This window comes from Parasteatoda tepidariorum, chromosome 10, assembly GCF_982258835.1.
Source record: "Parasteatoda tepidariorum strain Cologne lab strain chromosome 10, Ptep-v5.0, whole genome shotgun sequence".
Taxonomy (NCBI): domain Eukaryota; kingdom Metazoa; phylum Arthropoda; class Arachnida; order Araneae; family Theridiidae; genus Parasteatoda; species Parasteatoda tepidariorum.
The window spans coordinates 77,352,161-77,376,568 of NC_141764.1; the positions used below are offsets into that span (position 1 = coordinate 77,352,161).

General features: G+C 28.1%; 1 protein-coding gene across 1 annotated transcript in view; it reads left to right on the top strand.

Moving 5' to 3' along the window:
- The first annotated feature begins 13,071 nt into the window (after positions 1 to 13,071).
- LOC107440975 (orexin receptor type 2-like) overlaps positions 13,072 to 24,408 on the top strand; it is a 103,935-nt gene continuing 92,598 nt past the window's right edge. The window contains exon 1 of the mRNA XM_016054083.4: positions 13,072 to 13,411. The gene's annotated coding sequence lies outside the window, so the exon portion shown is untranslated. The remainder of the gene's footprint in view (positions 13,412 to 24,408) is intronic.

Genomic DNA, 24,408 nt, shown 5'->3' on the forward strand with positions numbered 1-24,408 from the left:
ATTTATTGATTTTCAGAGAAAATTAGAAAAATGTTTGTATCTTTTAGAATAAAATCTCTAAAGTAAGACAGTGTATAAGATAAATGAGATTTACTTAACGAAACTTAATACAAAATTTATTTTAAAAGAATATTGCTTAGCTATGTTCATTGATGTATGACGGTGTGTATTTTATTTATTACCATGAGTTTTGAGGTTTCCTTAATTTAATTTCATTTCTTCCAGACTTCACTCTAAATAAATTAGGATTTGTAGTTTTCATCGGATAGATGTAATAAAGGATTTCTATGCCATAAGAAAAGATTAACATTTTAAATACCTGTGAAGACCAAATTTTGAAATATTTAGTTCAGATTTTTTTTTTAAATTTTGATTTATGAATGTATTATGTCCGAAAACAAGAAATTATTACATTAGAATTTTAAATAACTATCTTTAGTTATTGGGGAAGCGGAGAGTCAAATTTGTTAAACAAATGACCTTAAAAACACTTAAAATCGTAACATATCTCTATATGACATATGAAATTTTACAGCGCCCTAGGCCTATAGGCCCATTCGCCGAATACAGTGAAACAACAATTTTTAATTTGACAGCAATTATATAGAAATAAAATGTTAAAAATTTTACAGTAGCAGCGATGGCAACAAGCCTCGAAAACATTGAAACACATCAGAAGGAAGGTCAACGGACCCTTATAATTTAACATATCGTTCAACAATTTAAAATAAAAATAAATTAAAACAATATTGATCGTGCTTGGTGTTGTACCGTTCAGGCCAACAGACTCTTATACTAACGAAATGTTTGTAACATCTCGAACTCATTTTTACTTACTAGATACTACAGTTGAATAAAGGTATCAATAGGATCGAATTGAGAGCTAGAGCTAGTTGCTGGGTAAAAGGAAATAGTTAAGAATTACTCACAAGATAAAAGTACACATTAGTACTAGCCTGTCCTAAAGGACATAAAATTTGTAAAAATCAGTAAAATGAAAATTGTAAAAACGTTACAATTTTGAAACATTATGTTTAAAAATAAAAAATCGACTGTACAAAGCCGTTTACATGCATAAAATTTCAAGGTATAAAATTATTTGTGAATAAAAGATAGGATAAAGATGTAAAAAGACAAAATTTATAAAATAACAAGTATAGATAAAATATACCCTAAGATTAAAATCATTAATATATATTCGTCCAAAAGGGACGTAAATGTTATAAAATTCATTTAAAATTTAAAAATGTTTGCAAATCAAAATTTAAAAGCGTGTTTTGACAAATACTAAAAAAAAGTGGTATGCAAATTCAAGGATAAAAGCTAATTGTGTATAAAAATTAAAAAGAAAATCATTTAAAAGTTGAATAATTAACAGTTAAAATCAATAACAGACCAGTGTAAAACAACCGGCCGAGCAACAATTAAAAAGTATTGAGTAAAATGTAAAGCGATGTCTAAAACACAAAAAATGTAAATACAAGGTCTAAAATTTAAAATATTATATACTAAAAGTTTGAAATTTAAAATACTACGAGTAAAATTATTAAATGAAGTGGTCCAAGGAGTATTTAACTATATTTATTAGGGAGAGCAAATTAGTTGTTAAATTGGGCCAGCATCTCCTCGAGAGTAATTTTAATGATCTCTTGAATAATGGATTTGCAAGTATTACTCGCGAAAATTTGTTGTTCATTCCTCCCGAGGAAGTGGTTTTGTCTGAGTGTCCGGAATCTGTCGCAGTGAAAGAGTAGGTGCTCAATTGTTTGAATATCTTCACAGTTATTACAGGTATCACTTTTATTAAAATACTTTTTTTGGTAGACCCCGAATACTCCGTGCCCCGTCAAATATTGGTTCAGATAAAAATTTGTTTGTAATCTTTTAACTGACGGGGTCTTAATAAATTTAAATGTCTGACGGCCCTTATTACTGCTCTCCCATTGATTCTTCCATATTGAAGTTAAGATATTTCTAATGTTTGTTTTAACCTGTTTGCTTATATATGACATATTGTTTATTAATACCTCGACCCGCCCTATTCAGGGCAAACGAGAGTAGAACAACATTCTACAGACAAAACATACATAAAACATACATAAAACACATAAAATTACAACAAGAATAAATGACTTATACAGAGAACAGAAAATGAATCTGAAAACAACGTCTGTATTTTTATTATATACAACTGTATTTTTATTATATATATGACATATAATAAAAATACAGCTGTCTCATACTGTAGTCAGACAATATTATCAATATTATCAAGTGATCAATAAATTTAATTAAATAGACGACGTAATTTTTTTATTTTTGTTATATATATTTATATATATTTATATATATATATATATACTATTTGTATATATTTGTATATATATATCCATTTGTAGTTTTATATATATATATATATATATATATATATATATATATTATATATATTTTTAAGAAACCCGAATAAATTCATTCATATTATTATGATGACATAGGAAAAGACCTAAAGCCATTTGCAAAGATAGCTTTAAGGAGCCATTTAAATTAGTCGCCAAAGGACCAAACTGGCACTCACTGTTCATAAAACTTGTTTCCAATTTCAAGAATTTAATTTCTGAAAGAAACTGATCCTAAAGGAGAAAGAATCTATCTATCTATCTATCTATCTATCTATCTATCTATCTATCTATCTATCTATATATATATATATATATATATATATATATATATATATATATATATATATATATATATATATAGATAGATAGATAGATAGATAGATTCTTTCTCCTTTATATATATATATATATAGTAAAATATTTCGTAACCAGGTAATTAACGTTGTGACTCAACGGTTTACCACTTTTTCCCAAAACAGATTTGGATCGAAAATGTTTTATAGAACATTGCGATAAAGAGTTAAGATCCTCAAAATAAGCTGGATTAACTCAATTCTGGATTAATTAAAGTTCAATTACAATACAAATAAAAAAAAAACTTTAAAAAAATGAATTACATAAATAATTACTTTCTATTAGATGCATTATTTTGATGTTCTTAGTTTTCATGCGAGGAAACTTTTTTTATTCCTTAAACGGTGTTGAACAGTCAACTCCGCAGCTTTATAATTTTGAGCCCAATCCACAATACACTGAAACTCCAAGATCAAGCATTGAGATCAACCTGTCTTTGCGGAGGACTTTTTGATAGAACTGATCCCTATTCAAGTCACATGAAGAGAAAAACCACGAAAAACTACCATGGTTAACCTGACAGTTAGGATATTCAGAACAATAATCTGTTTACCACTTAGGATACTTTACGTTGGTACAAGCCAGGGGCAGAGTTCGTATCAACTTGCCACCGCTGGGATTCAAACCTCATTTTGAGGAGCACGCTCTATTCTTTGAGCCTAATGTGAGGAAATAAGCTACTCTTCCTGATTAATTCCAATGAAGTCTCTGAAATACACGACACAGTTGTATAGATGGATGGCATTAGTAAGAAAATATGGCCATTCAATTAATTTCTTACATGCACCCTAGATATGGTCAGAGACCACACATGCCTTAGAGGATGCACATTCAGCAGCGAATATAGGTCCCATATAGAGCTTGTTTTCAAACGAAACCAGCTTAACTTTAAGACAAGATTCTTAAGAGAAATTTTAAAATCGAACGTTAAGAATGCTTAAAGTGTTACCAGAAGAATTTAGAAATATCTTAAACGAAACGAAATGGCAACCCTAAATATCAGAACATCGTGCATTTCAGCTACGTAAACCAAGTGTTATAAGCATTCCTCGCATTTCCTTTTTGATAAACCATTGATCATAAAGCCACGGCAGCTCATTGGATAGAGCATTTGCTTCCAAATGATATGACCCAAGTTTGAATACCAACGGTGGCTGTATGATACGAATCTGCTCCCTGCTCACACCGACCACAGTACTGATCTAAAATATCCTCAGTGGTACGAATCATGGGTTAAAATTTCTTTCCACTGGACAAATCGTTGTAGATTTTCTTAGTTTCCCTCTTCATGTAAAGTAAGTGGTGGATAGTTCCATCAAAAAATCTTCCACGAAGGCTAGTTTGTGCTAATTCTTGATCCGGGAATTCCCTTGTTTTCTAGGTCGGGTCCACAATTTCAAGGCTACGGATTAGACATTGATATTCGTAAACTCAAAATTTGGTTGGCTGTTCAACATTGGTTTTAAAACCTTTGAGCTTTAAAATCAGCGATCGAGTTGAATTTACGTTTCACGAGTTGGAATGCGAGTTGGTTTTATGAGGAATTAAGAAGCGATTCCCGAAAAAGTCGCGACTTTTGGGGTAGGCAATCATAAACTAGCAATGGCGGAAAATTCTAGTGCAATAAAATATATGAATCTCATCACAAATATTAGGCATTAGACAATTATAAATTCAAGGAAATGTATTTATGCAATTTATGTCTATGTACCAGATTTTAATATACAGGCTAGTTTAATATTCAATAAAACATTAAAACCAATTAATTCAATAAAACACTCAACATTTAAAATTAGGTATTTCTGCATGTCACACATAGGATACCCTTTTACTTTATAATTACTTATAAACTATTTATACTTACGCGTTTTGAAACTATTAATAAGTTTCTAACATTCAATAGAGTTTGGACAGCTTCCAAATAGATATTTCCGAATTCTGTTTATAAAAATTTGAATAAATATGTTTTTTTTTATAAATAGCAGAAATAGTTTAAGGTTGAAAAAAAAACTTTTCCAAAAACATTATAATTCCATTCTACCAATGCTATTTGAATGCTGAATATTACATTCGGTTTACGATATACTTTTATGCGAAAATCTGAAAGAATCTGAAGAATGTGGGGTAAAAAAAAGAAAGAAAACTTGGGAGAAAACTTTCAGAGCAAACAGTTTTCGCTTTTTCTTTCACACAACGCTTCAGCCAATAAAAATTGCTTTTTTTTTTAGATGAAACTGACTCTCTGGCACAGCTGTAGAAGTAGTACTTTTGTTTGGTTTCATCAGGATTGAAGTTTTTCGCATAATTATGTTGCGATTAGTCTGATTTCTCAGCTATTTTGCTAAATATTATTTAATTTATTGATAGATTTTCTCGAATTACTTTCTTTATATATAAAATATAAAAACTTACAGCATAAAATGCCGGTGACTTTTTCTGCGCTAAGGGTACAATCTTCCTATGTTTAATATAAAGTTATGTTTAGAAGGGTAAATCTTCTAAATATAGCTCACTTCCAAACGATAATTTATCAAACTGCACTTATTTCATCATTGAAGTTTCTTTAATTTCTTTAATTTTCAGTTCTTAATAAATTTTTGAACATGAATTAAAAAAAAATAATTCAAACTGTGTTTACTTTGATTTTATATTTTAGTACAAATATTCTATCCGATACTCCATCAGAATTTTTTAATAAATATTAGACAATTTTTTATAATTAAAAAATCCCACAATCTATTTTTGTTCTTAATTAGAGCATCAGAAAGAGATATATAGGGACCCGGGTGTCCCATCTGCGTTAGAGGGCTAAACTTTCATCTTATATTAATCAGTTTTTTCAGTTTATATCAATCAGCCATCCTCTCTTTTTTTTTCAATTCAGCTGACAATTTTGTTGAATTTTTTTTTATTATTTGTTTGTGCCAAACTACGAATTTTGATCATTTTTCGCATTTTATTTTTGAAATTTATGAAAATAGGGCACAATTCAATAGAGTTTATTTTTTATACCATTTATTTCTTCATATTTACTTAAAACTTACTAAAGCTATATAGTTTATTACATTAATAGTATGCTAGTAATTGATTCTTCTCACCTTTCTCTCATCCTTATTACCGATCTCAACAAAATATATAAGAGTAAGTTTAAATAAATAATAGTTAAATTTTCTCTTTTAGTTTTCAAACAATAAAATGTTTCATCTAAGTATTAGAGATGGGATTAATTGAATTATTGATATGGCTCAATGGAGCAATAACATTCTTGTTTTCACACAGATACCAATTTCTCGGCAAAAATGATTAAATAACAATTAATTTAATTTTTTTTACTATACTCAAACAAGAAATTCAAATAACTATAAATAAGTTGGTAATCAAACTGTTAACTGTGAGAAATCATGTTTATTAACTGTTTTCACCTTATACGGTTAAGCAACCAGAATTTTATCGCACCAACTAAGCCCATCTCATTTAGCCGCTTAGTTCCTTGCAACTGCGTAAGTATTATAGCCGAGAGGGCTAATCTGTCAGTCATGATTTACAGAAAGTTCCAGGATTCACACCACTATACTTGCCAATACCCTTTACCTAATGAAAGTCTATAGTGCGACTTTCAGGAGAACTCCTCCAGACACCCGTCTCGCACCGTGGCGGGTACTATGGTTACGAGGAAAAGACACTTCGAATAGGGATGTGGGGTGAATAGTTTTGTCTTAATCTTGGAATAGGTCGTAGTGAGTAAACCAATCGACACTTCTTTCCTCCACTTCATCCCCATTAGAAATGTGCTCTAGCTTGTTACCATAGTAGCAGACAGCCACAGACTTTTATTCTGGAGGAGTTCTCCTCAAAGCCGCACTATAGCTTCTATGTTAAATGTCTTTTTTAGCTTACTGTAAAATGATATGTTTTGAAACCGTGCTAGCTCTAAATGGTTGAAAAACGGTATAGTTTTGTATTCATGGTTCGTAAAGGTAAAATTTTTCTTTACAGTAAGCTTTATGGTTAATTGGATGGACAGACTACTCCCGGCTACTTTGCCATAATTTTAGAATGAAAATTCTAAGAGGGCATCTGGAAAAATACAAGAAACATTTGTATGCATAATTAGTTCCGAAAAATACTTTATACTATTTGCTGAACGCATTAATTATAGCTATAAAACAATTTGTAATTCAAAAATATCTAGTGTACCTTATTTGTGGAGAAAAAAAGTTAGAAAAAGAACAAATTTTTTAAATGATTATAAAATTGCAAGGCTTTGAATACTTTTAACAATTTTTAATTTTTAGTATTTGCTGTTCCAAATAAGGCATATTCGGGCATATTTCTGTTAACAAATAATAACTTACGAATAGTGCTAAGATAAAAAAATTGCTGAAATAATTTCTTAAGGCAAATTTTTTCAACAAAAAGTTAGTTTTCTTAAAGTTATTGAGGATAAAGTTAGTTAAAGAAGGTTCAGTTTGAACGTCAAATTAAAATTATAGGTCAAGAATTTTTTTTTATTAAAATAAACAAATCAAAACTATTGTAGTTGCTTACATTACATTGATGGGTATTTACTTTTTATAACATAAACAAAAAAAATCAATAAAAAAACAATCTTTATAATAATAATAAAATAATATCGTTATATTGATTAAACTCTCGATGTGTGCCGTTGTTTTTTAAAATGGATTAAGTCCATTTTTTATTTTGTCCATTAACGAGGTTTTAAAGCGTTAATGTTAGAATAAATATAAATGAAATATTAGTAAAGATTAATAAATCTGGGTGATATTTTTAACACATCAATTTGATGGAATATCAAAAAGAACCAATGACTGAAAAATTCGTTAAACAAAATAAATAATTTAATTAACGACTTTTTTGCTCCAAATGCACTAATTCAACTTTCAAATATTAGGGCTCATATACTTGTTTATTTTATCCTAATTTTATATATAAAAAATAATTTAACGACATTTTAGCACCAAATGAATATCTCCGACTTTGAAAAATTATGTTTCATAAAGTTGTTTTTTTCATAAATAAAAAATAAATAAATAAACGACTTTTTAGTTCCAAATGGACTTTTTCAACTAGGTTCATAAAGTTATTTATTTAATTCTCATTTTATAAATAAAAACCTAACGATTCGTTTAGCTCCAAATGGACTTATTCCACTATCAAATATTGCCGTTCATATAATGTTTATTTAATTCTCATTTCAAAAATTAGCTGAAGAGCTCCATCCCCATTTCGTAAAACTGGCACACGCCAATAAAATTTCACTTATTTTTAATTGGGTGCTCAAAAATATATCTATTTATTTGTTTTCTTTCATATATCCGATATCCTCATTTATGCCATGTTTGTAAGCAAGAAATATCTGCTTGAAATAAATTTAACTATTGTTTATCTCGTTATCTTTTATCTTCAGTTTCCTTATTATCTTTATTTTATGAAAGCATCATTTTCCTTTCATGTCTGCAGAAGGGTTTGATATTAATTAAGTTTACTTCGTATTCCGTAATTTAACGAGATATTGAAATACTTATAGTTATAATGACATTCAAATAAGGATTCAAATTAAGGAGATAAGAAAGTAATGAACTGAGAAAGATTATCATCTATACTTGCTATTCAAATAATTGTTAGGATTTATATTTATAGCTTCTTGATTGCATTGTTAAAAAATTAAGCAAATATCGTTGAACTATTTGTTAATATGAATTATGGAAACAGCTATTTTATCACCAGCAAGCAGTTAATCATTATTTGGAATGCTCTTTGGAAATCGATTTACTTGAAAATGGAATACAATTTAATTAGAGAAAAAATGACTTGATGGAAAATGAGTTATTTCATTCCTATTTTGATAATATTAATTATAAAAGGAATTAGTAAGTGCGTAAAATAACAAAGGAAACTCTTTGAATAACTTTTGATCTTATGATCAGATCTTCACATCCTGGGACTCAATCTTACAGGTTCGAGAACGTGAGCTCAAATATGCTAATTAACTAGTGAAGATCATATTTTAAGTTACGAAATTAGACACACGAATATACTTTCTCTGAATGATCCCAATACTTTGGTCACTAGAGTGGTCCACAGTTTGAACCCCTTAGTTGGATTTGATATTAAGCTTACTCCATATTTTGTTACTTAACGAGCTATTGGAATATTTATAGTTATAATAACATTAAAAGTTGATTAAAGTTAATGAAATAAGAAAGTAATGAATTGTGAAAGATTTGTATTTTGATTATCATCTCTACTTGTCTTCTAATATTTGTTCAGATTTATGCTTACTCTTGCATAAATTATTTATTGACATAAATTATAGAATTAGCCATTTCATCACCAGCGTAAAATGAAGTTTTTGAAATTGTTTTACACAAGAAATATGAAATAGTATTTAATTAGAGAAAGGACTTATTTTATTTAGGATTTGGTGACATTTATTGTAAGGGAATTAGAAAGAGCGGAAAATAAAAAACGGACCACCTTTAATAACTTTTGATGTCATGATCGGATCTTCACATTCTCGGACTCAATCTTGACGGTGACCTCAAATATGATAATTAATTAGCGCAAAAGATTTTTTAAGTTACGAAATTAGTAATACAAACGTATTTTTTTTTCTGCGCGAAATATCGGGGAGTAGCCGCAATCTGGGAAATATGGTCTCAATAGTTTGGTCAGAGGAGCGTTCCAAAGTTTTGAACTCTTAATGTTAATTTTACTTTTTGCATATTTCACTATATCTGGCAAATTGCATATAATTATAAAATTCACATACAATTATAAAATTTATCTATTCAAAGATATAAATTCATACAAACTGAAGCTTTTAGTAAATATTTATTGTTTTTACTGGTTTATTTAATAATATTCGAATTTTTGTTTTTTGTTTTTTTGTATTGTAAGGTATAAAATTTTTTACATCATTTTCAAAGGCAAAATACAAAATTTGAGTGAAATCGGTCAAGTAGTTCATGAGAAATCATATTTTGAGTAAGTCACATTTTTAAAATTCTATTTCACTCTATATTAATCATTAAAGACCATAATATACATAATGGATTAATGAATAGGGGAAAATATTTAACGGATAATTAAACTGCCGATAGTCAGAAAAATTCTCAATATCCGACTACACTTATGGCACAATTAAACAAAAAAAAATACATAAAATAATGAAATGAATAAAATTTAGTTAAGGTACATAATTTAGAGAGCGACACTTTTTTGGGAAGTACAGATGTTCCACGCAACGGTTTTTTTTTCTTTGTAGCTGAAATTTAATCTGTGAAGAATTTTAGTTACTAACTTTTTTACTCACTTACCGTCTCTTAACACTTTGACGCAGATGAACACCGGTGTTCCTTTTATATATATTTTTTCTGACTCTCTAATTAAAAAGCAAAAATATATTTTGGTATTTTTTAATTATAATAAACTGTTCCATGGTTACTAGAAAAATCTGTTAGAATGAATTATAATTGCATTAAAAATATAAAAACCAAAAAAAAAAATTTTTAAATTCATATTCAGAAATTTATCAATAATTGATTTTATTAATTAAAAAAATTTAATTATGAATAGCCATTTCTCTTATGTCTAAATAATTGCAGAGAAGAGAAATTTGAAAAATTATTATTTAGAAGGGAGCAGTGTTTGGGAGATATGAATACAGGTTTAACGAAGAAAAAGACACCAGTATTTTATGCTATAGTTCATTACCATAAACTATTTGAAGTGCTAAATATATTATTTGTGACTTATTTTGACCTGAATTAAAACAGAATAATTAAAAAAAGCAAGAAAAATATGTTTAATAAAAATTCTACGTCTGAGGTTAATTTCTGTACTTTTGTTCTTTGATGGTTATTATATTTGTAACTGCTATGCAGCTAGGCCTAATGAAACATTATTAGCACGTGGACCGCAAAATGGTAAGAAAAAAATATTGCAATTTAATCTGCTGAAAAGCTGACATCGCGAATCTAAGCACTGAATTTGGGTATAAATAATAGCACAAATGCATGTTAGAAAATAATACTAATAAAATAATGAGTGCCAAGCAGTACTGATTAGCTAAAATAGCTCAAATGATAAAGCATGTTTCGCCCAGCTTCGAATCTTAGTGATTGCGAAGATGATTTCTTGTGGCTTTTCTAAAAATCAAAGCAGAGATAATTATAGTTTAAAATTAAGCTGAATCTAACATATATTTAGCACAATTTGCAAATATTAAATGAAATAAATTCTAAGCAAGAGCTTCATTTTCTTTTTAAATTTAATTTGAATTTTATAAATTATACTTTAAAGTTGCCCAAAAGAAAGAAAGAAACAGATGCTTTTACTAAGCCCAACAAAGATATCAAAACGGATGATTTAACTTTGAAATGATAATGCTAAAATAAAATCTTTTCATTTTAAAGGAAGAAATTGACCGAATTGTAATTTACAGTGTTCTGATTTGTGCCTCTTTAAAGTTCCTTTAAATTATTTAAGGCAATTTTTCGAAATCTCCATCGTAATATGAAATGATGCTTTTTCGTGAGTAATATGCCATTCTTATAACTGCTATGAGTTTGCAACTGTTACTTATGACTCGAGTTCAGCCTATATAAAGTTCAGCACTGTCTACGCTTATTTTGAAAATGGCGCAAAACGTCATTATGGAAAAAAGCCACAGTTTTGTGAAAAGGAAAAGCGTTTGTGTTCTAATTTCTTAATATTTAAAAGCTTACTCCAATGCTGCATTACTTGGGCTCATAAAAATTTGCTAACACTGAGAATAAGACAGTGATTTTGATAATTTTCCTCTAAGTTAAAAAATGCCGCCAAATTTTCAAAATGTCGCCAAATCAGCGATCTTTAAAAAAAAGTCTATTTATTTTAAATATTTAAGTTATTTGTCTGTTTTAAAGCCCAGAGAATTCTTCACGGCAAGATAATGTATATAGTTTAAAATCATCGCATTGTTTTAAGTGCAAGGCACTTAAACTATGTTATACTTTTCCTTGGTGAAAAAGCTTCGAAAAACAGCCTTAAATGAAATTCATGACCATACTATTGCAGGTACTTTGCAAACAAATGAAACAATAACCAGAGAAATAAACATTAAGGATCCTCTTTTGGTATAAATTTTTTTAAGAAAAAAGAAAGCTTATTAAATCTTATTTTTCATAAATGAAGATAGAAAAATATTTTCTACCTTATTTTATCTTTAATATTTACTTACTTATAGCAATATTTAATGTTTACTTACTGATAACAATTTTTTCTTCATTTGTTACTTATTTAAATAATAATCTTAAGTGATCTGCAGAAAATAATCTGCAAAATAATCTGCGAAAAATGATGTAATAAAAATAATCTGCAGATGCTGTAATGATCTGCAGTGCTTGCTGACGTGTTGAAGGGTTTCTACTTAACGGGTTTAACAGATATGTTTAAAAAAAATTTATACAATTCTTTTGGTTTATAATAATTTGTTCCAAACTTAAATTCGTTAGTTCATATTGTTAAAACTGTATAAATAAGTAGAGATAATTTTTGAAATTCTTAAAATTAACTGAATCAAATTTTTGAAATTCTTAAAATTAACTGAATCAAATTTTTGAAAATCTTAAAATTAACTGAATCAAATTTTTGAAATCCTTAAACTCATTTAATTCCACTTTAGAAATTCTTCATATTCCTTGAATTAAATTTTAGAATTTCCAAAAATTCTCTGAATCAAGTTTTAGAAATTCTTAAAATTCATAGAATCAAGTATTAGTTATTCTTAAAATTCGTAGAATCAAATTTTTGAAATTCTTAAAAATTATTCGAATTAAATGTTAAAAATTCCTAAATTTATTGAGTCAAACTTTAAAAATTCTTAAAATTTATCGAATCAAAGTTTTGAAATTCTTAAAATTCATTAAATCAAATTTTAAAAATTCTTAAAATTCATTGAATCAAATTTTTGAAATTCTTAAAATTCACTAAATCAAATTTTAGAAATTTTTGGAATATATTGAATTAAATTTCAGAAATTCTGAAAATTCAATAAATTGAATTTTAGAAATTTCCAAAATTCACAGAATGAAATTTTAGATTTTTTTAAAATTCATTGAATCAATTTTTTTTAAATTCTTAATGTTAATTTTCGATCTCCACACCAGTTTCATTCAGATTTTGAAAATATTCGAACTTCGTTAATCAAAGAAAAGAACAATTCTATTCGCGAAACCACGGATACCAAAAGCTGGCAAATATGACGTCACGAAGCCAGTAGGAGGAGTCAACAGAAGCTCAAGATCTACGAGTTAGAAGGAAAAAGCCCAGGGAATGCGTTGAAGATCCCCCAAACCAACTCCCTCATAACTGTCTCAGCCGTCGTAATAGTTGGCACGCTTTTAAAGAATCTTTAGTTTCACAAGAAAGTATTTCTTTTAGCTTGGCGCAAGAAACTTCGCCACAACAAGTGGTTCTTTTTTTTTCTTTTAGAGTTTTGAAGTAGAACTTTTTTTCCCTTTTTTTCTTTACTTACTAAGACTGTTTTAGCTATTTTTTTTCCCTACTTCAAGCTTAGCCGAAGATACCATTTTATTATAGTCTTTTGAGTGAATTTTTAGCAAAGGAAAGTGCTAAAAAGCAATCTTCGAAAGGTGAGTTAGTGCTCTTGTTTGATCTTTTATTTTTGCTTTTGATTAGCTACTTTTAAAAGAAGTTTTACATTTATAGTTCTCAGACTGCTTTTAATAGCGTTGCTTCATAAATTATTATAAAATACTGAATAAATTTGAGTATTCTTAAAATCTGTGAATGAAATAATTGTTATTTCTGATAGGTAAAATTAATTTCTATTTCTAAATCTAAAAATGAAAATTGCTAAATAAAATATAGTTTTTAGAAAAAAAATTATTGGATTATTTTATTCAATATTTCGAGATATTCTTTAGTTTTGGATATTACTTAAATTTTTTTATTAAATAAAAATACTTTTTTAAAAAAAGTTCTAAAAAGCTGAATGATAAGGGATAAATAGTGAATAATTTTTATATGATTGTTTTTTTATTTGCTTGTTAATAATATAAAAATGCTATGTGCATTTATTGTAAATTTTCTTAAAAATTCATAATAAAATAATAACTTTTTTGCTTCCAAATAAATTTTTCAAAAAAGAAAATTTCCATTTTATATTGCTTTATTTACTAATAATAACACTTTATTTTAGAAATTCCTAGCAGTTGTTATAAATTATTTTTGTAACTTTTAGGATTTTTCTAAAAATGATAATAATCATTAAGTTTGTTTAATGTTAAAATCAAATCACATATTTAATTTTTTTTTGAGAATTTTTTTTTAATGTAATGTGATAAAACTAAGATTTTATTTACGATTAAAAATTGAAATTTGAACAATTAAAACTCGATTGTTTTTTTTTTTTTTTTTTTTTTTTTTTTTTTCAAATTTTTTCTTTTTTAAAAATCGTAATATTTTAGTTTTGTTCCAAAGTTTGGCCATATTTTTTATTGTAATAAATCAAATATAACTCTTAAAATGCTTGTATTGGATAAGGTGCAGAATTTTTCGCTAACAAAATTTAAAGTGTTTTTTGAAAATTTGCTTAGAATAATTTTTATCATTTATTACTTTTATCATTTATAAATTATAAAAACAAAAAAATGAAGCTAAATAAAAAGATTTTTCGAAAGACTGAAGCATGTATTTGAAATTATTAAGAAAATATGCTCGAGAAAAATATATTAGAAGTATTCAAAATTTCTATAATTTCATTCAAATTTATGCCTTCCGTATTCTGCCATAAAATAAATTAATCAATAAAATAAATAAAAGAGTTTATCTTGTACAACTGAGCATAAAAAGTTTCGTTTTAAACAAATTACGTAATTAAATTTTCATAAAAAATATCATCTTAGGAATAAATTTATCAGAATATTAAGCTTAAGTGGTGAATAAAAAAACATAAGCATAGCAAAAAATAAATGTTAAGTGGTACTTTAAAAACACTTCTATCTTTATTTTTAAAACATATGAATATTTTTTTAAACTTATGTAAAGAAAAAAAATAATTAAGTTAGTGTTGCATAGTAATGAGTATCAAGTTGAATTTATTTTAAGTATCGTTTAATTTTCTTGCTAAGTTTCAGACTGCATATATGATATTTGTTGCAGAAATAAACTGAAATAATAATTCATCTTGACAAAAAAAATTTTAAAACGATATTTTCAGAACTTTTATTGATTTACTTTTTAATCGCACGAGTAATTTTTAAATCTTGATAAAAAAAATTATTTGTCAGTGGTGCACAGTAACGTGCATCAAGTTTATTTTCATCTATTTATTACTTCATTTATTTATTTTAATTGCGATTGAATTTCCATATTAAGTTTCAGACAACGCATGTGTTACCTGTAAAGTGTATAAATTAATCACTCTGTAGTCCATATTAGTCCATATTATAGGCTTAGGGGATAAGCACTCCCCTCCCAATGAGGTGACACAGGTTCGAATCCCAGCGATAGGTTCTCAATATGAATTCTGCACCCGGCTGGCACCATTCACAATGCTGGATGGATTACAGTCCACTTGCCATCAAGCTAACCGGGGAATGTTTTAGTTCTTTTCCTGTCCATTCAACGCAAATGCGGATTAGTTCCATCAAAAAGTCCTCCACGAAAGCAAATTTCTCCCAGTACTTGATACAGGATACTTGTCCCTTGGAATGGGTTCAAAATTACAAGGCCACCGAGTTGAACGTTTATAGTCATAAACTCGAAATTTGAAAAGCTGTTTATTGGCGGTTATAAAATAAAGTTAAATTATCCGCTAGAAACAAGTTAGGGTAAAAAAAAATTGTATTTATGCTGGAGCAACACTTTTATTAACTAAACATAATAATTTTTTTTATTATTATTACTTAAAAATATCGAGTTACTACAATTAAACTACGAAAACATTAAATAAATTAACCCAAGAAACTGATGTGGTATTAAACTACTTGACTTAAAACTTCATTCGCTTTAGAAATATCAATCGACATGTTTCAAGTTCTCAAAAACAGGCGTCCATTTTTAGGATTTTCTAGTCGTTCAATTTCAAATAATGGCAAAATTATTTCCACCCCAATAGCATCAACTCATCTTGATATCCTAGCATCTTGTTTTATTCATATGAAATCTGATTCCCTTTATAATGACATTACTTCCTCACCACATCTCCTTAGCTCGTGGAAATGCATTTTACCCTGATTTGCCCTTCAGGGACCACTGTAGTTTTTCTCGTTATGTTTTTAGTCTTTTTTTCTCTCTCGGCTGCAGTGGTTTTTCTAGTTTTGTTGCTCACCTTTATTTTTCCATTTTTCATTGGCAACTTTAGGTTTTATCTTTCAAACCATTTTTGTTTCGTCTCATTCACGTCTTTCAAGTCTCGAAAATTGGCGCCTGTTTATGAACATTTGCCAATTCGTATGCTTTTGAAGCAAGAGAAGATTGAAATCAAGTAATTGAAACATAATTTGTTAGAATTTATGATCAATCACTTTAAAAATCTTTAACATTTACGTTGTAAGGAACGCTTTAAGGAAATTAACATAATATCATAAATTTATTTTTTCAACGTAAAGAATCTGGTAAATAATTACAATTAATTAATCAACAAATGAATTGATTGAATAAGAGTAACAAACTTTTGAACTTTAGAATTTCGAAAGCGAGAATTTCCATCAACTTGTTACCATATGAACGAAATAATAACCAAATGAATAGTTTAAATTCCGCATATCTCAGATTTATTAACAAAATTATGTTGCCTTTTTTTTCTTTCCTTTTATTTCTTATTTGGGGGGGGAGGAGGATAAGTGACATTATCATACAAATACGGTAATTTTACCTGAATTTTCTTTCTCCGCGCAATTCAACTCGTAGTTAGTTTTCGAAATGTGAAGAAAAAAATGCTTTTACCTGCTCATCCATTTATTAATAATTTATTCTCAGTCGCACAGGAAAAAGTAATATTTCTTTTTCTTTAGTTGTTCTACTATCATAGAAATTATTTCTATATTGTACCAATAGGTTCAATTTGAGACATATAGTCTTGAAATTAGGTTCGTTATACTTATGTATGATTTTTGATTTTGAGTGTTACATATCGAGAAGCAGTTGGCTGTCGAATTTAAAAACAAATTTTATTTTTGAAAAATTACTAAACACGATACCTATGATGCAGCAATGACCAAACCAATAATGCATCAATGACCAAAACAAGTTTAAAAAAATTTAAAAGAATGTATTTTTTGCTCTAAAATTGCAGTTTTTCAGGCACATCTTGAACTTTTTAATCCAAATTAATTGTTAATTTTCAAAAAATTGTAAAAAAAAAATCACAAGTTGAGAGTACGATGAATTATTAGAATATCTAATTTCGAAACAAAATCTATTATTCTGAAGTCAATGCATTCTGTAAATGAACTAACATCTACTATAACGCAAAAAATGACTGAAAAAATGTGAAAGAAACAAACTATTATCTTTGTGCGCATAATTTCGTAATACAGAATACATACTTTACTTACCGTACCATAGAATATGTAATAATAATATTGTAATATAGAATACTTTATTTTGCCTAACGTTTTACTTACCGTACTTCTTAATATAGGACAAATTTTGAGCATTCTGAGGTTTTACATTTTATTTTCATATAAAATAGACTATTTTAGAATTATTTCTAAGAGGACGAACTTTTCCATTTGGCAATTTTCTACAGAAATCTTTCAATACATAACATTCTCTTAAATAATAAAGTTGAAAGTGGTTTTTTGTCTGGAACAATAACTGTTGAAAGATCATGTGTAGGCGTCGCAAATAACTCACTAACGTTGCAAACTTCACAGCGTGCATGGAAATAGAATGACATAAAATTATATTCTGACTAAAACTTTAGGAAATAAATTGAATAACAATTGAGAGTTTCATTAAATTAGGGATTTTAAGGTGGATTAACTGTAATTAAAAGAGGATTTGCTCACGAACTAAATGTCCAAATAATTTAGTTAGTTAGGATTTTACGTGTTGGAGTCTAGTCTTATCGAACTAGTCTAATCTGTTGCATTAATAATCGTATCGAAGAAATAGTACCAAATCTTACAGAGGACAGATAATACTAGATAATACAGCAAAATACTGGTATTATTTGTCGTTTCTGAGATGTCTCAGTAATTAATTTACTAAAATAATTTTTTGTTAAAGTTTTATGTTAAAATTTCATCGTTTAATATTAAATTAGATGTTAATATGATTTAAAGAAAATCAACGTAATGAATATTTTGCATAAACTATGGTCATTATTTTACTACCTCGAAAATATACCGTTAGAATCGTTGTTAGAATCTTTAAGATTAACCTTATATTCGTACAAATCTGCTACAAAATAAATATGGTGCTAAATAGAACCAAACAATCGGGCTATTAGAACTTGTATACATGATTATATGGTTACATTTGAACAAAAACATAAACAGGACTATATCTTTGTTATCTTATCTTATGATGGTGAAGCAAGTTTGCACCATATTATGGTTTATTGTATTGGTGTTACGATTACACGCTGAACTGATTTTTCTGATTGTAAACCACTTTCGTCCTGATATTAAACAAGACATTTAAATGTTCCACAGAAAGTTTGCATAATACTAAATTTATCTTGAAAAATGCAAATGTACACTTCATTATGATCTAAGGTACACACTGTAAAATTTGACATAGAATTGATATTTAGAACTGATATTTGAAAGTGACACCAATTTTTGTGCCTATGTTGATTAAACGTCGAACCACCAGAAAAATTAAGATTCAACGTCGAACTGATTTTTAACTGATCTGCGGAACATTTGAACGATTTGTTTAACATAAGCACACGCTTATGTTAAATGTTCCGCAGATCATTTGAATTTTACAGATTTTATGCAAACTTGTACTGCATTATGGTTCAACGTTAAACTGATTTTTCTTAGATGTTATGTTGTACAAATCACATCAATGCTCAGCCGATCATTTGTATAATACAGATTTTACCCTTCAATTTACAAATTTGCACCGTATTATGGTTTAAAGTCATATTATGCTTCAACTGATTTTTCGTCTTTATGTTGAGCAAAATGGTTATTTGTTTCGCAGCTAATTTGTATAATATAGGTTTTACATGCAATATGCAAATTTGTTCCATATTAGGGTTCACGGTACTGATATTATGCTTCAAAGTTGAACTGGTTTTACTGAGTTTAACTCAGTTTTCTTGCAAATGTTAAGCAAAGTGTTTAAATTATCTGCAGATAATTTGTACAATACATATTTTACTTTCAACAGGCAAATTTTTACGATATTATGATTTAACGATGGTCTGAATTTTCTTGGTTGCGTAACTGATTTTCGTGCTTCTGTTGAACATAATATTTAAATGCTCTGCAGTTTATTCGTACAATTCAGATTTTACTTTCAATAAGCAAATTTGAACCATATAATGTATCAAGATATTGCTATTATGGTTCAATGTTAAACTTATTTTTTTATGAGAATTTAAACTATTTCGTGTATATAACAATAAAAAAGTTTAAATGTCCTGCAGATTGCAATATTTGATTCCCCGTGTAGTATTACAAATAATACCTCTGGAGGTACTGAATAGGAGATTGATCGTTCTCTGATTCAGGACAAAATTACGGTCTGTTGATGAATGAATAGATGGATGAATGGGTCCGCCTTATGAACAGGCTGTGACGTATGTGTGTTGGAAAAAAATCGGACTTTTGGCCATAGATGGCGCCGCTGGAAAACAGGAAGAAACGCCTTAATGGCATGCGACAAAAACATCACAATGTTTGGGTCTAGAATGGATCTATTTTTATTTATTTACTTTTTTAAAAAAATCTTGTAAATCTTGTAAAAAAGATTGTCTGTTGAAAAAAATAATATTATATGTTAGTAAATTTTTTTAAAAACAAAATATATTTATAAACCCCATCAGGCCCTAGATAATTCTTTAATTTTATAAAATACATTGCTTATTTATTAAATTTGACAATATTTATTAACTGTTCATATGTTAGAGAAGAAGAGGATTCATTTTAACATCATACATCTAGATTACTTTTACATTGATTGCTAGATTGAGGGTACAAAGATTATAAAATAGTAGATTAAAAGTAGTATAATGATTTTTAAGTTTTTGAAAAGTTTTTTCTAATGTGTGCACTCTCATAAATTTTTCGGAAAAAATGGGTAAATAACAATTTATTTAATTACTATTTTACCATATTGAAACAAAACAGTCAAATAATCATAAATAAGATGGTAATCAAACTGTTAACTGTGAGAAAAACCTTTTATTCACTGCTTTCACCTAATAAGGTTCAACAACCAAAATGTTATCGCATCTATAAGCCCACCTAATGAAACCGCTAAGTTCCTTGCAACTGCGTGCATATTGTAACCAAGAGGGCTACTCTGTCAGTCACATGATCAACAGAACTGGAGCTCGAGACCCAGCGTTGATACCACAATACTTCCTCCATTCCCTTCAACACATGTACTGTTTGTCTAAGATAGGTACTCTGCCAGACATTCGTCTGGAGCTGTGGCGGTGACTATGGTAACGAGGTATGATTATTTCAAGTAGGGGTGTGGAGTCCCTCTTTAGGACTGGTTTCGGCGAGAGAAAAGGAGACCTCTTCATCGAAGCTACCCTCCCTAAAATGCCCTCTTCTTGTTTCCATAGCACCAGACTGCCGCAGACTTAGTAGCGGTCAGAGGACCTGTCTTAGACAAACAGTACAGTTTCCAGTATCCTGCACTTGCCAATGCCCATTACCAAACAAAAATCTTAGCTCCTATGTACAGTTAAATGTCTTTTTACGGCTTTGAAACCATGATAGCTCTAAATGGTTAAAATGTATATTTTTGAATTCATAGTTGTATAACTATACTAGCTGTAAACTGTTTCAAAACCGCAAAGGTGAAAACAATTTACTCTAAACTTTACGGTTAATTGGATGTATTGGCTGCTGTCGGTTATTTTACCATAATTTGTTAAGACAGAGGACGAACAGCCCCCATCAGCAAATCAAGAGCGAGTAGGTTTTAAAAGTGGATACAGACGTTTCGGAATATAGGAATAATTCCACTGTAGATAATTTAACGAACTTGAGCATTAGTATTTATTGAGAAAGAGATTAAAGTATTAAATATAAATTGAAGAATCACACCAAATTTTTAAACTCGGAAGTAAGTAATGCCCATATAATGGCATGACAGGAAGGGAAGTTTCAAAAGAGCAATTAATTATTGGAAAGTATTTAATTACGATATGCATTTAATGGGAATGTTAAATACTTAATAAATTGTTTTAGAATGAGCTGTACTCTTAACTTCATCAATAATTGTCATTAATTAAAATTAAACTCATAATTACTTATTTGGAAGTTTACTACAATGTATTAAGAATAATTTTTAATTGTGGCTTATTGCATCTCTGCTTTTGCTTGGACACTTTTAATAAGTTTACGAGTGAATATTGCAATTTAAGAAGGGATGACCATTTATATTTTAAATCTCTCAAAATGCACACAATAACATTTTCAAACTGTCAAAATACGAAATAAATTATTAAATGATAAACCTTTAATTGAATTCACTTTTAATCCTTATAAACCTCATCAAATGTGAATTCTATCTTATTTGGTGCACAAAGATTGCATAAACATTTTAATTTATTGCTAGAGAAGATATTCAAAAAGTTAATATCTGTATTTTTTTCTTAAGCACTTAATGCGCTACACAATTATAACTTATTTCTCAAATGAGTTCTTTAATCTTTTAGGCTACAAATTATTAGCTTGTACATTAAAGCAATTTTAATACCGTAATCAGAAGTATTTCCATAAATATGCCTTGCAGAACTTTCTTGACATACCACATAGAAACATGTTATATTAGAGAATGGGGCATTAAGGAATTTCTAATTAGTAAGAATGTCATTAATACTAATTTAATCTCGTCGGCAACTTGAATGCGAAGAATGTATTCTCTAATGGTCTTACTTTATTTATTTATCTATTTATTTTTGCTCTGATCTAACTTCGACGCCTGAAAATCTAGTTAACGTCTCAGCTTTCTAAAAATGGGTACAAAAAAAATCACTTAGAAGAAATGCTTTGGGGTACAGAATAAGTAAGGATCTGATATATTGTATCATCATTGCTTTGAATCATCAAGTCGTATGTATATTTTTTTATATCATTTCGAAAAAATAAATTTTTTGATATAAGAATTAAGATCTTGATGATTGTTACATTGCATTATTGTTGCACGGAGGAAAAAAAATTCCGGTAAAATTGCTGCAATGTAGAGTAATAACATTTCTTGTTTAAAAAAATAGTTCTGCTTAATAAAATATAAGGTACTCAGACAGCTCATTTCGTAATTTTTCCATTCATAAGGCAACCGTTTACTAGAAATTCTGGTATTCATAATTGTAGTTTTTATTACCACACATTTAGTAATAATACACATCTGAAAAATCACATATAGTATGTTTTATTGTTAAATTTACCAAAATCATTACCAGAGCACAGCGGTAAAAATTTCCGAACTTTTGATCGTACTTTTTTCCTCGTTGTAAAATTACATTAAGGGTTCCAAAGGTCCTAATCAAACTATTGACACTGTATTTCCGAGATTGAGGTTAACCCCTATATTTTATAGCCAGGAATTATAACCCCTTCTAAAAATATCTCTATTCGGAGAAAGATTCGATTTCGCGAATTAAAATATCATCAGCTCTAACTTATTTGGGGTAACCCCCTCGAATTATTAAAATTGTGACTCAGTGCTTAAAAATTTGTTGTTCGTGTGTTCCGTTTATTTCATTAACTTTTTTGAACAATGATTCTTTTTACTAGCAAACAAAACTTACTAACAAGGCTATATCTTATAGCATGAAAGTTCAACATTTGAGCATAAAACGAACTCTTTTGCGGAGGGAACCTTTGACCTTTTTCAAAGAAAACCGTATAGATTTAATTTTGGTAAATACCCACAAATAATAAATTTTAGTAGATACATCAATGGATATTGATACATGTCTTAAATAACGTTTAATTTCTAAAATCGATAACGTAAACTTACATTTCGTATGTAGAAAAGGTTTTGACTCTGTTCCCTTTGAAAATCTTTTGCCCAAAAACCAGGGATTGCAAAATTTTAAACATAAAAGGACTTTACAGAGTTTCTTAAATTGAAAATTATTGTCATAACAACATTTATGGCCCCCGTTACTTTGACTCTGAAACACTTGTGAAATCTCATAAAATCTCATTCTCTCAGTTTTTCTCAATTTTATTTATGGATTTTAAAATTTTCTGTAGAATTTACTTTAGCTTCAAATAGTGGTTTTCATAGTTTTGAAAGTTACAGACTATGATGATAGTCTTTGAAAGCTTTATCGTCTTTTGAAATAATGCCTTTCAACTAATAATTTGCTATTTTTATAAGAGGATATTTTCCTAACAGTTTTTAAGTATAAAAGTTTAGTTGTTTTTTTTAATGGTAGTTTACGAAATAAAAATAAATTTACTGACTAAAAGCCTATTGCTCTTTAAAGGCTCTTTCTTCTTACAAAATAACGCTTTTTAAACACTTTCAGAAATGTCCGTAAGAATTGGCAGTAAAGCAGCAACCCTTTTTTTTTTTTAAAAAAAAAGGAAGAAAAAAACAGTGAACAAGATTTGTATCCAGATTAAGGGTCTCAAAGGTTTTTTTTTATTTTCTTTAATTTTCAGAAAACGATTTAAAAAAATTATAAATCTCGTGCGAAGCAAATTCTAAATTCATTCAATAATTGTTCATAATAATTTATAACTAGTTTTTACTGTACACTAGCCGATGCCTGCGAAGAGCTTGTCCGCCTTTTTAAATTTAAATACTTTCAAAAATTTCGAGAATTAAAATCATACGTTCAAAAATCAAGAGAGTATGGAAATATAAATTCATATTGTATAAATAAGAATTCATATAATGTTTCACCTTAATATATTCGCTTCTTCAGATGTTGAGTATGATAGATAATTTTTCAGATTTGCAAAATGATTATCGTGTTAGTGAATTAAATTGTTCCATTCGACAAATTGATCTATTCTAAAAATTTAAACAAAAAGAAAATATATATATATATAAGCTAATTGGCTCATTAACGTTTTTGATATATAAGGAGATAAATTATAAACCTTATCAAAATCAAATTATGTGTCTACTTCCCTTAATTAATTTTTATTGTGTAAGCAATTAAAAACTTCTATTGCATGTCTATGGATTTCATTTGTATGATTTTTTTGTTCGTTAAAACAAAATAAAGTTATACTGTCATAAATTTCATTAAGTTGAGAGAAAATACGTATTTAAAACTCTTGAACAGTAAATTATGCATTTTAAAGTAAAAAATAAATTTAAAAAAAATTATTATGAAATTTATTGGCGCTGTTGAAGAACTGAAAGACATCATAACCAAATAATAAATTACTATTTGCGTAATCCTTATGACGTAGAGTTTTTATTAAGCATATTTTTCATACTTTTTGCATTGTTTTGT